Source organism: Symphalangus syndactylus, chromosome 9 (genome assembly GCF_028878055.3).
Source record: "Symphalangus syndactylus isolate Jambi chromosome 9, NHGRI_mSymSyn1-v2.1_pri, whole genome shotgun sequence".
NCBI classification, from domain to species: Eukaryota; Metazoa; Chordata; class Mammalia; order Primates; family Hylobatidae; genus Symphalangus; species Symphalangus syndactylus.
The window spans coordinates 28825550-28840150 of NC_072431.2; positions in this window are offsets into that span (position 1 = coordinate 28825550).

Below are 14601 nucleotides of genomic sequence, written 5' to 3' on the forward strand. Positions count from 1 at the left end.
CCAGTTCTTTTTCCTCTCTAGTAGAGACAAAGGAGACACATTTTATCTGTGGACCCAAAACTCCCATGCTGGTCATGGACTCAGGAAGACAGTCTTCCCTTGGTGTTTGATCATCATGGGGATGCCTGCCTTGATCATTCACCCACATTCCACTGGTGCCTGATCACTGCGAGGACACCTGCCTTGATCATTTATCCACATTTCCTCAGTGGTAAGTCAATTGCGGGAATGCCTGCTTTGGCTGCTCACCCACATTACAGCCCAGGGCTGCTCACCACCCCCTTCTCTGTGTCTCTACTTTTCTCTTTAAACTTACCTCCTTCATTATGGGCAAGCTTCCACCCTCCATTCCCCCTTCTTCTCCCTTAGCCTGTGTTCTCAAGAACTTAAAACCTCTTCAACTCACACCTGACCTAAAACCTAAATGCCTTATTCTCTTCTTCAAAACCACTAGGCCCCAATACAAACTCAACAGTGGTTCCAAATGGTCAGAAAATGGCACTTTTGATTTCTCCATCTTACAAGACCTGGATGATTTTTGTCGAAAAATGGGCAAATGCTCTGAGGTGCCTGACGTCCAGGCATTCTTTTACACATTGGTCCCTCCCTAGTCTCTGCTCCCAATGTGACTCATCCCAAATCTTTCTTCTTTCTCTCCTGTCTGTTCCTTCAATCTCCACCCCAAGCTCTGAATCCTTTGAATCCTCCTTTTCTGTGGACCCATCTGACCTCTCCCCTCCTCCCCAGGCTGCTCCTAACCAAGCCGAGCCGGGTCGCAATTCTTACTCAGCCTCCACTCCCCCACCCTATAAACCTTCTATCACCTCCCCTCCTCATACCGGGTCTGGCTTACAGTTTCTTCCTGCAACTAGCCCTCCCCCCTACCTGCCCAACAATTTCCTCTTACAGAGGTGGCTAGAGCTGAAGGCATAGTCAAGATTAATGCTCCTTTTTCTTTATCCAACCTCTCCCAAATCAATTAGCATTTAGGCTGTTTTTCATCAAATATAAAAACCCAGCCCAGTTCATGGCCCATTTGGCAACAACCCTTAGATGCTTTGCCGCCCTAGACCCAGAGAGGCCAGAAGGCCGTCTTATTCTCAATATGCATTTTATTACCCAATCTGCTCCCAACATTAGAAAAAGCTCCAAACATTAGATTCTGGCCCTCAAACCCTACAACAGGACTTAGTTAACCTCATCTTCAAGGTGTACAATAATAGAGAAGAGGCAGCCAAGTGGCAACGTATTTCTGAGTTGCAATTACTTGCTTTCGCTGTGAGAGAAACCCCAGCTGCATCTCCAGCACACAAGAACTTCAAAACACCTAAACCGTAGTGGCCAGGCATTTCTCCAGGACCTCCTCCCCAAGGATCTTGCTTTCAAGTGCTGGAAATCTGGCCACTGGGCCAAGGAATGCCCACAGCCCGGGATTCCTCCTAAGCTGTGTCCTATCTGTGCAAGACCCCACTGAAAATCAGACTGTCCAACTCACCTGGCAGCTGCTCCCAGAGCCCCTGAAACTCTGGCCTAAGGCTCTCTGACTGACTCCTTTCCACTTAGTGGCTGAAGACTGACACTGCCTGATCACCTCAGAAGCCTCCTGGACCATCGCAGATGCTTCGGGAAACTCTTACAGTGGAGGGTAAGTCTGTCCCCTTCTTAATCAATAGGGAGGCTACGCACTCCACATTACCTTCTTTTCAAGGGCCTGTTTCCCTTGCCTCCATAAGTGTTGTGGGTATTGACAGTCAGGCTTCTAAACCTCTTAAAATTCCCCAACTCTGGTGCCAACTTGGACAACATTCTTTTATGCACTCCTTTTTAGTTATCCCCACCTGCCCAGCTCCCTTATTAGGTTGAGGCATTTTAACTAAATTATCTGCTTCCTTGACTATTCCTGGGCTACAGTCACACCTCATTGCCACCCCTTTCCCCAGTTCAAAGCCTCCTTCGCATCTTCCCCTTGTATCTCCCTACCTTAATCCACAAGTATGGGATACCTCTACTCCCTCCTTGGCGACCGATCATGCATCCCTTATCATCCCATTAAAACCTAATCACCCTTACCCAACTCAATGCCAATATCCCATCCCACAGCAGGCTTTAAAAAGGTTAAAGCCTGTTATCACCTGCCTGTTACAACATGGCCTCTTAACGCCTACAAACTCTCCTTACAACTCTTCTATTCTACCTTTCCAAAACCAGACAAGTCTAACGGGCCGGTCCAGGATATTTGCCTTATCAACCAAATTATCTTGCCTATCCACCCCACGGTGCCAAACCCATATACTCTCCTATCTTCAATACTTCCTTCTACAACCCATTATTCTATTCTGGATTTCAATGATGCTTTCTTTACTATTCCTTTATACCCTTCATCCCAGCCTCTCTTTCCTTTCACTTGGATTGACCCTGACACCCATCAGTCTCAGCAACTTAACCTGGGCTATACTGCTGCAAAGCTTCAGGGACAGCCCCCATTACTTTAGTCAAGCCCTTTCTCATAAGTTACTTTCTTTCCATCCATCTGCTTCTCACTTTATTCAATATTTTAACGACCTTCTACTTTGCAGCCCCCCTGTGAAACTTCCCAACGGGACACCCTCCTGCTCCTCCAACATCTATTCTCAAAAAGATATTGTATATCCCCCTCCAAAGCCCAGATTTCTTCCTCATCCGTTACCTATCTCAGCATAATTCTTCATAAAGACACACGTGCTCTCCCTGCTGATCATGTCCAGCTAATCTCCTAAACCCCAACCCCTTCTACAAAGGAACAACTCCTTTCCTTCCTAGGCATGGTTGGGTACTTTTGCCTTTGGATACCTGGTTTTGCCATCCTAACAAAACCATTATATAAACTCACAAAGGGAAACCTAGCTGACCCTATAGATCCTAAATCCTTTCCCAATTCAATATTTATACTAACTCTAAACATGCTTTCCATATCCTGCACCACCATGTTGCTATATGGGCTGAAAGAGGTTTCCTCACTATGCAAGGGTCCTCCATCATTAATGCTTTTTTAATAAAAACTCTTCTCAAGGCCACATTACTTCCAAAGGAAGCTGGAGTCCTTCATTGCAAAGCCATCAAAGGGCCTCAGATCCCATTGCTCTAGGCAACAATTATGCTGATAAGACAGCTAAGGAAGCAGCCAGTATTTTTTTTTCTCCTCTATCACTCCCTCCTACTCTCCCACTGAAACTTCCACGTATCAGTCTCTTCCCACACAAGCCAAATGGTTCTTGGACCAAGAAAAATTCCTCTTTCCAGCCTCACAGGCTCATCCCATTCTATTGTCCTTTCATAACCTCTACCTTGTAGGTTACAAGCCTTACTAGCCCGCCTCTTAGAACCTCTCATTTCCTTTAAGACATTTGCCCTTCATATCATCCCATCCTTGGCTACCTTCCCCTTGTTCTTTGGACTCTTCTAGCCTCTCCTGCTTGCTTAGACCCAGCACCATGAATAGCAGTGAAAGTTTACTCATAGACACTATGTGCTGTCTCATACACCATAAAAATAGAACCTCCCCCCTACCGAGTTGCCCCATCAATCCCCATTACAACCTCTAAGGGCTGCTGCCCTCGCTAAATCTCTGAGTCTGGGTGCATGGTTTCAAAGATGCTTTCTTTACTATTCCTTTATGCCCTTCATCCCAGCCTCTTTTCGCTTTCACTTGGACTAACCCTGACACCCATCAGTCTCAGCAACTTAACCTGGGCTGTACTGCCACAAGGCTTCAGGGACAGCCCCCATTACTTCAGTCAAGCCCTTTTGGTGCTCCCTCTCATCTTTTCACTTTACATTTCCAGTTTTGCCTTACAAAGGTCTCTTCTTCCTCTGTGATTCCTCCACCTACATGTGTCTATCTATCAATTGGACAGGCACGTGTACACTAGGTTTCTTTACTCCTCAAAATCAATTTTCAAATAGGGCCGAACAGCTTCCTGTTCCCCTCATGACACCAACACTTCACTATTTTTTTATTGTTATTAATATAAAAAGACAGGAATAGTCCTTGACTTACTCACTGCTGAAAAAGGAAGACTGTACATTTTTAAATGAAGAGTGTTGTTTTTACCTAAATCAATCTGGCCTGCTATATGACAACACAAAAAAACTCAAGGATAGAGCCCAAAAACTCACCAACCAAACAAATAATTACACCGAACCCCCTTGGACACTCTCAATTGGATGTCCCAGATCCTCTCAATTCTTAGTCCTTCAATACCTGTTTTCTCCTTCTCTTATTCGGACCTTATGTCTTCCGTTTGGTTTCTCAATTCAAACAGCACAGCATCCAGGCCATCATCAATCATTCTATATGACAAATGCTCCTTCTAACAACCCCACAATATCACCCTTTACCCCAAAATCTTTCTTCACTTTAATCTCTCCCACACTAGGTTCCCAAGCCACCCCTAATCCCGCTCAAAGCAGCCCTAAGAAACATCACCCATTATTGCTCCATACCACCCCCCAAAATTTTTGCCGCTCCAACACTTGACCACTATTTTGTTTTGTTTTTCTTATTAATATAAGAAGACAGGAATGTCAGGCCTCTGAGCCCAAGCCTGCACGTATACATCCAGATGGCCTGAGGCAACTGAAGAACCTCAAAAGAAGTGAAAATGGCTGGTTCCTGCCTTAACTGATGACATTACCTTGTGACATTCCTTCTCCTGGACAATAAGTCTCCAGAGCTCCCCCAATGAGCACCTTGTGACCCCCGCCACTGCCCGCAAGAGAACAACCTCCTTTAACTGTAATTTTCCACTACCTACCCAAATCCTATAAAACTGCCCCACCCCATCTCCCTTTGCTGACTCTCTTTTCAGACTCAGCCTGCCTGCACCCAGGTGATTAAAAAGCTTTATTGCTCACACAAAGCCTGTTCGGTGGTCTCTTCACATGGATGCATGTGACAGGAGGAATGCCATTAAAGTCAACTCCCCACCTGTGCACGCTGTGTGGGCTCAGTGGTTGGGGAGATGTGGCCACGTTCAAGTGCTAGGGGTGTGGGACAGGAGTCTGTTACGCATGCCCATGTGCCAGGGACATGCTGGGGCAGCCACCCACTCTGGAGGAGAGGCACAGCTGAGGCACTGTGGCTGACTTTGGCCTCAACGTCGCCCCCAGCCTTGGAGCTCTGCAGACATGATAAGAAGGAAACTGTCATCTGCAGGGGCTTTCAGCAAAACGAAGGGTTAGATTCTTATGCTGCTGCTGATGGGGCCACCAGAGGGAGGGGAAGAGGCCAAGTGGCCACTGACTGGGCTGTGATGAGAACCAAGAGTCACATGTGTTCATACTCCAGGCTAACCCTGAACTCCCCATGTGATGTGCACTCTGTTGAATGTGTGCCTCGGTTTCCCCATCTGTAACATGAGTTGGGGGGAAGGGTGGTGATTCCTACTTCACAGGGCTGTTGTGGGGATTAAAGTGCTGTGGTTAATGAAGGACACGTCATGTTCAGTGTTTCAAGTACAGGCCCACAAAACAGGGCAGGGCAGGTCTGAGCTCAGAGCTGCTGCACCGGGTTTTGGATTTGTTTTTGTGAGTAAATAAAACTGACTGGTGAATGAAAAACAAACAAACAAACAACAACAAAACAGCTCCTTTCATTGATTCATTGATTTTTTTTGAAGGGCTTTCTGTGCCTCTGTCTCCTTCAGTTCTGCTCTGATCTTAGTTATTTCTTACCTTCTGCTAGCTTTTGAATGTGTTTGCTCTTGCTTTTAATTGTGATGTTAGGGTGTCGATTTTAGATCTTTCCTGCTTTCTTCTGTGGACATTTAGTGCTATAAATTTCCCTCTCAAAGCTGCTTTAGTTATGTCCCAGAGATTCTGGTACGTTGTGACTTTGTTCTCATTGGTTTCAAAGAACTTATTTATTTCTGCCTTAATTTCATTATCTACCCAGTAGTCATTCAGGAGCAAGTTGTTCAGTTTCCATGTAGTTATGCAGTTTTGAGTGAGTTTCTTAATCCTGAGTTCTAATTTGATTGCACTGTGGTCTGAGAGACTGTTATGATATCTGTTCTTTTGCATTTGCTGAGGAGTGTTTTAGTTAAAATCATGTGGTTGATTTTAGAGTAAGTGCGATGTGGGGTTGAGAAGAATGTATATTTTGTTGATTTGGGGTGGAGAGTTCTGTAGATGTTTATTTAGTCATTAGAGAAATGGAAATCAAAACCACAGTGAGATACCATCTCATGCCAGTTAGAACGGAGATCATTAAAAAGTCAGGAAACAACAGATGCTGGAGAGGATGTGGAGAAATAGGAACACTTTTACACTGTTAGTGGGAGTGTAAATTAGTTCAACCATTGTGGAAAACAGTGTGGTGATTCCTTAAGGATCTAGAACCAGAAATACCATTTGACCCAGCAATCCCATTACTCAGTATATACCCAAAGGATTATAAATCATGCTGCTATAAAGATACATGCACACATATGTTTATTGCGGCACTATTCACAATAGCAAAGACTTGGAACCCACCCAAATGTCCATCAATAATAGATAGGATAAAGAAAATGTGGCACATATACACCATGGAATACTATGCAGCCATAAAAAAGGATGAGTTCATGTCCTTTGCAGGGACATGGATGAAGTTGGAAACCACAATTCTCAGCAAACTAACACAGAAACAGAAAACAAAAGACCGCATGTTCTCACTCATAAGTGGGAGTTGAACAATGAGAACACACGGACACAGGGAGGAGAACATCACACACTGGGGCCTGTCGGGATATGGGGGCTAGAGGAGGGATAGTATTGGGAGAAATACCTAATGTAGATGATGGGTTGATGGGTGCCACAAACCACCATGGCACATGTATACCTGTGTAACAAACCTGCACATTCTACACATGTATCCCAGAACTTAAAGTATACTAATATAATTGCAAAAGCAATTGCAGCAAAAGCAAAAATTAACAAATGGGATCTAAATAAACTAAAGAGTTTCAGCACAGCAAAAGAAACTATCATCAGAGTGAAGAGGCAACCTACAGAATGAAAGAAAATTTTTGCAATCTATTTATTTGACAAAGATCTAATATTCAGCATCTACAAGGAACTTAAACAAATATACAAGAAAATAAAAACAATCCCATTAAAAAGTGGGCAAAGGGCGTGAACAGACACTTCTCAATAGAAAACATACATATGGCCAACAAAAATATGAAAAAAGCTCTACATCACTGATCATTAGAAAAATGCAAATCAAAACCACAATGAGATACCATCTCATGCCAGTTCAGAATGGCTTTTATTAAAAAGTAAAAAAAAAAAAAAAAAAAAAAAGATGCTGGTGAGGTTGCAGAGAAAAAAAAAATGATTTTACAATGTTTGCAGAAGTGTAAATTAGTTCAACCATTATGGAAAACAGTGTAGCGATTCCTCAAAGACCTAGAGGCAGGAATACCATTTGGCCCAACAATCCCATTACTAGATATATACCCAAAGGAATATAAATCATTCTATTATGAAGACACAGGCATGTGTATGTTCACTGTAGCACTATGCACAATGGCAAAGACATGGAATCAACATAAATGTCTATCAATGATAGACTGGACAAAGAAAATGTGGTAAATAGATACCATGAAATACCTTGCAGCCATGAAAAGGAACAAGATCATGTCCTTTGCAGGGACATGGATGGAGCTGGAAGCCACTGTTCTCAGCAAACTAATGTAGGAACAGAAAACCAAATATCACATGTTCTCACTTATAAACGGGAGCTGAATGATGAAAACACATGGACACATGATGGGGAACAACACACACTGGGGCCTGTTGGAAAGTGAGAGGTGGGAGGAAGGAGAGCATCAGGAAGAATAGCTAATGGATGCTTGGCTTAATACTTAGGTGATAGGATGATATGTGCAGCAAACCACCATGGCACATGTTTACCTATATAAGAAATCTGCACATCCTGCACATGTAACCCTGAGCTTAAAATAAGTTGGAAAAAAGAAAAGGAAAGCAGCCACAGACAATACGTAAAGAATGAGGTTGGCAGTGTTCATAAAACTCTGTTTGAAAAAACAGGTGGTAGCCCCAAATATCTCACTGGATGTAGTTTACCAACCCATAGTGTAGATAATCATGGTGTCTGTATCAAATTAAATGGAGCCTAAGTGAGTCATATGGTTCATGTAGTTATAGTTGTACATTCTCCATTTTTATACATAATACAACAGTTTCAAAGTGACTAAAGGATTTCACTACAGCCAAACAGAATAAACAGCTTTCCTATTTGTTTAAAAATGAAAAATTTAGCCAGGCATGGTGGTACATGCCTGTAGTCCCAGCTACTTCGGAGGCTGAGGCCAGAGGGTCATTTGAGCCCAGGAGGTTGAGGCTGCAGTGAGCTATGATCATGCCACTGCACTCCAGCCTGAGTGACAGAGCGAGACACTGTCTCAAAGAAATAATAAAATAGAAATAAGAATAAATAAAAATTTCTTTCTACTTGCACCAAATTGAATATCACGATCTCTGCCAGATCTCCACATAATCATCCCAAAATACATCAAGATGAAGTTATTTTAGTCTGACTAACAGTTTTGAGTTGGTCAGACTAAGGACAAAGATTGTCATTAACAAGCTACACATTTTGAATTAACCCATCACAATTAAATTTCTTGTGAACTATTCCAATAAGTTTTGCATTAGGGAAACTCAATTCACAGATTTATCTCTGTAAGTATGGTTTGTAATTTTTGGTAGCAAAACAATGAGAAATTGTAAAATTAATTTGTCAAATAATGAACTGTGGTCAGTACAGCATATGTTAAAAGACATGCAAACTATGCTCTGGGAAAAAGCCTACATTCTACTTGGGATAGAATATAGTTCATTTCAACACACTTATTAATCAGTTATTATATGTCAGGCAAAAACCCATAATTTACTGTCAACCTTTGAGAAGCTCATAGACTAACAGGAGTATGAAAGAGAGCACATCCATATTTGCACCTCCTTTTCCAGCAAACGTTCTTTCTCATTTGTGGCACACAACATACTCTTTGTCATGCTGATTTCTTGCTCATGTGCTTCTCCTTTTCTGTAGAACAGTTTCTCCCTCTAGTGCACAGAGAAGGAGAACTTGCAACATTTTAAGTAAGGATTCTTAGAGAATTTGAGGAGTGAATTGAGATAATCCAGGCAAAGTTGTGAAACACTGCACTACTGAAAAAGCAAAGTGCATGAGTGAGGAAATTCTGTCATGAAGTGTCCCATCATGCACCAAAAACTACAAACAGAATAGGCAAGGAAGAGAATTGCAAAAGATGGGGCTGGAAAGTTGGAGAAATTAGGTCATAAAGGGTCTCACATTCTTGTGCATAATTACTAGACTGGATATTTACCCTTTACACTTTTTAAATCTGCATCCATTTGACATACAACTTGCATGCACCAGCCCCCAACACTAACACCATTATACGCACTTAAAGATTCTGACGTGCCCCTTGCCTTGGAGGATGTAGAAGAGAAACTTGACAGAAAGAAATAGGGAGAAAAAAGCTAAAGATTTTTAATCAAGTTGTTAGTGATTTGGTGTTTGATATAACACCTTAATCCTCTTTTCTCCCCAAAATCGTTTATAAAATTTATATTACTGCCAATGCTTTCTGAAGTTAAATATGTTTTTGGAAGATTTCATGAATGCAGAGTTTGGCTTCAAGAGCAAAGATTCTCCATGGAGGCCTGGTCATATGTTGGTTGTATTTCCTATTTTTCAGAAACTGTACTCAGTGCTACAAATGGAAAGATGAATTCTACGTGAGGAGACAAACACTAACAAATAGTAATCACAGCACTGTGATATGTGTTAATAAAAAAAAAGGAGGCTTATACTATTTTACATGGAAAGAGGAAGAAATGATTAATTTTACTAAGAGAGGTCCTGAGAAGGCTTTCCAAAGGAGATGATATTTGAGCTGACCTTTGAAGCATAATTAAGAGCTTACCAGAAAGAGAGGAGAGTTAGGAAAGTCATTCAAACCAGGAAAAAAAATTCTTAGAGAAAACATTGTGTTTCAGAAAACTGTACATAGATTCATGTGGTTGAAATGCAAGTTGTGTGAGGACGATAAGGCAGAAGTCAAATCACGGAGTCATGGAGAGGAGGGAAGAATTGCTGGTTTGAAGTCTTAGAAGAAAAAACAGAATTAATGGAATCAATACATATGACTGAGCTAAGCCCTGAAAAATGGGTAACATTGATTATCATAAACAGATCACCCAAGGGGGTCCTCATCATGTCTTTTATCTTCTATATCCTTATTAATCAGTACTTAATCGGTGCTGAGAATAAGATGGTATGCACATGCAACCTGCTTTACTGATTACCTAATTGCCACAAAGACCACAAGAAATCTATTTTGGATCTTCAGATAGTCCTCAAAGTACCTAACCACCAGATCTGTAGAAGAGAATATATTCCAAAATAGTCATTAGTATGGAAGAATGCTGAAGGATGCTACAAAGATTTGGAAGGATTTTATATGAATTATATAAATCATTTTATGTGATTTATAAATTTATTATCATTTTATATGCATCATATAAATCATTTTATGTGATTTATAAATATATTATCATTTTACATGAATCATATAAGTCATAAAAATCATAAAATATATACATGATAAATATTATATCATATATCATAGATTTTTAAAAATCTAAATATATCATTGATATTAATAAAAACTTTATATCTATAATATATAATTACACACGATCCTTCTACATTTTTGAAGCATCTTTCAGCATTCTTTTATACTAATGACTATTTTGGAAGTTAGGTAGGTAGGTAGATAGATACCAGTTTTTATTTATATCAGTGATTATATATATATGTATATACACACACATATTATATATTTAACATACATATGTCCATTTTTAACACCTGTATTCTAGAATATTGGAGGTCACACACACTCCCATTTCTACACACACTCACATATTCTACACACACTACCATTTTTCTTTTAAGATATAACAATGTAAAATCATGCAGGCCACTGAATATATATCCTACCACTATAACTTTCTTTAAAACATATTTATTTGATATTTAATATGTAAAAGACAAAAATGATGTGGTATTCTTTTTGTTGTGAAGAATCTATAAAATAATGATAAAAATCGAGTTAAAAACAACACATAAAATATCATTCTATTTTTATTAAACTATTTATATAGGTATATTGTATATGTGTGTATGTGTTCACACACACACATATTGACTCAAACTGGTTCCATTCAGAGCTTTTCTTGCATCTGCCTTGTTTTTCCTGCTATGCAGTTTAAGATCTTTTTTAAAAATAAAATCAACAAGAAAATAAAAATTATTGAGCATTAATTACCTTTTTAAATATGCACTTCAAGTACATTAAGTCTCAAAACCTTAGCAACATAAGAAACAAGATTTTAATGTGAAATCTCATCACAGAGCACACAGGAGATGTTATTTTCTTAAAGGGATACATATGTCAATAACCCTCCATGCAATGAAATTGGCCCATTTTTAAAAAAATAGTCTAGGGCCAAATTTCTAGACTCCATAATGAAACAGTGGAAGCTTGCCTTTTAGAGGAACTAAATCACTAGCCTACTAACTGTTGTTATCCCAGCTTCAAATTTCATTTCAGTTTATCCATTTTAATAAAAGAGTCTGTATTATTTATCTTTGCCAAAAAAGGTTTTTAATCCCCTCACTTGCCGGGCGCAGTGGCTCACGCCTGTAATCCCAGCACTTTGGGAGGCCGAGGCGGGCGGATCACAAGGTCAGGAGATCGAGACCATCCTGGCTAACACGGTGAAACCCCGTCTCTACTAAAAATACAAAAAACTAGCCGGGCGAGGTGGCAGGCGCCTGTAGTCCCAGCTACAAGGGAGGCTGAGGCAGGAGAATGGCGTGAACCCCAGGGGGCGGAGCCTGCAGTGAGCCGAGATCGCGCCACTGCACTCCAGCCTGGGTGAAAGAGCGAGACTCCGTCTCAAAAAAAAAAAAAAAAAAAAAAAAAAGATTTTTAATAGATATTGCAAGTCTAGGACAAGAGCCACTAAGAAGTAATTTTAAATAACTATCATGTCAGCCTCATAGGTTATACTGGATGAAGAAGAGTGGTTTGAACATAATAAACCAGAGAATGTCAACACCTGTTTTGCCATTATTTTAACTTGTGTTTAATGTCTTTTTGCATTAAAACTGTATTAAAGACCTTCAATATAGTATGACAGGGCTATACTGTATGGAATAGTAATATTTTTAAAAATCAAATGCAGTTTATTAGAATATTTATGTTCTTTGTGGTTCAGATTAACACAATAGCTAAACCATTACTGATAAGATTAGTGTCAGGCTTGTCATTGTGGTCTACAACAGCCTGAGGAAAACTTTGTGAAATTAGAGAATCAGAAGCAGTAAACATGATGGAGAATAATAATCTGTAGGAAAAAACCACAAGGAACATCATATGTAGGTAAATTCCCCCTTAAAGGGGAAAAAGAGAACTCTGTCTGAAAGTTGAACATCTCTTGGAGGATTTCGTAAGAATCTGAAGAATCTTTTAATTAATCTGAAATTAACCTGAAAAAGTTAATGCTCCCTGAAATGGTGCTGGTGGCTTGAGAATATATAGCCAAAATGAGTAGCAATATGTTCAGTTTTACTTTTTAAGCTTATACTGTTTTACCTTTTATTTATATAGGTAGATATATTTCAATTCCCAACAGCCTTGCCATTATTTTAACCCGAGCTATATCTATCTACCTTTCTATCTGCCTCTCTATAAATGGGGATATATAGTATGGATATATATACATACATACATACATACATATATATATATATATATATATATAGAGAGAGAGAGAGAGAGAGCGAGCTAGTATAGGTCCATATAGATAAATCTATCTAAATATATAGATCTACTCCATATAGAGATATCTAGATATATAAATAGCTACAGATATTAATATATGAATCTAGATGTCTATATATATAAATATCTATAGGTTTAGAGACAGAGAGAGAGAGACATAAAGTGAGCTTTTGTTTATGTATGGCCCTAAAAACCTGAGGCTCTTATCTCAGCCATTTTTCAGTTAAGAAAGTTGGCATGAGATTGATCACATATCACATAAGACTTGATGTAAATATTCCTTTTGTCACATTTCTACCTACTTTTACCACCAGGCTCTATCTACAAACTTGTCATTTATTTGTGGAATATTTTATCCACAATTAGCTTTTCTGTTTTATAAATGTACAAACATAAGTCAGTATCTTTTTTTTCTTTTCTTTTTTTTTTGAGACAGAATCTGAGAATCTGAGTCTGGCTCTGGCTCTGTCGCCCAGGCTGGAAAGCAGTGGTGCGAACTCGGCTCACTGCAACCTCCACCTCCCAGGCTCAAGCACTTTCCGTGCCTCAGGTGGGATTATAGGTGCCCACCACCACGCCTGGCTAATTTTTGTATTTCTAGTAGAGATGGGGTTCCACCGTGTTGGTCAGGCTGGTCTCGAACTCCTGGCCTCAAGTGATCCACCCGCTATGGCCTCCCAGAGTGCTGAGATTACAGGCGTGAGCCACCACGCCTGGCCAGTAAGTCAATATCTTCAAAAGAGATCAGATGTCTTGCTAGTTTAAAAAGGTGGAGCATCAGGACATTGGCATCATACAGAGTCAGTGAAAGGAGCAAATGTTAGAGAATGTGTCAGTGCCACCTGAGGAAGGAAGGAGCTTTTACCTTAATGAAAGCATTATTTCCTTTAATGTGACCATGTCACCAGCCGACCCAGAGTAGTCAGGGCATGCTAATCCACACACACCTTCTCACTCAAGCAGTGGCCCACGATTAGTAAAACAGACCTAAATAAAGGCTTGGGATGTTTTCTACCATTCTGCTCATTTACATTTGCAAAACAAGCCAGCTTTCCAAGATCTGACATTTTCTTTCAAGTTCTATGACTGCTCTCCAGATGTGCTACCACCAGTGGGGTGATGCCTGTGCTATAACATTAACAACAACAATGGCAAAAATGATAATAGAAATACAATTGTGGACTTGTGAAATGAAATAATAGATTATCTAATCCAATGGTTTCTAAACATTATTTTTCTGCTTAGCTGGAGAAGAATTTCAGTAAAGAAAAGCTTATTTAGAAGACCAATTAAATCAGATAAAGGTGGAACTATTCTAGTGAACACAGGGTACCAACGTCTTTCTCCAGGTAGCGCTGAACTAGGGTGCAATGGAGCACAGTGTAAACATCACAGCTAGCAAGGCTCCTGCCTCATGGCCAGAGCTCACCAAATGGCTGCCATGTCCTGTCTTTTTATTTAATGGATGGAAGAACTAAGGTCTTGGAGAAGCAGCTTCTCCAAGACCACAGAGGTGATAACAGAGCTACGGATTCACTTAAAAAAAAAAAAATTCAAGACACAAAAACTAAATTTTTATGGTAATTCCTAACTTCCCTAGCACTTCTAAATTGATTTAACTGTATTTGATAATTAAAATCACCTTACGGCTCAGATAAGGCAGGGCTTTTTCCTT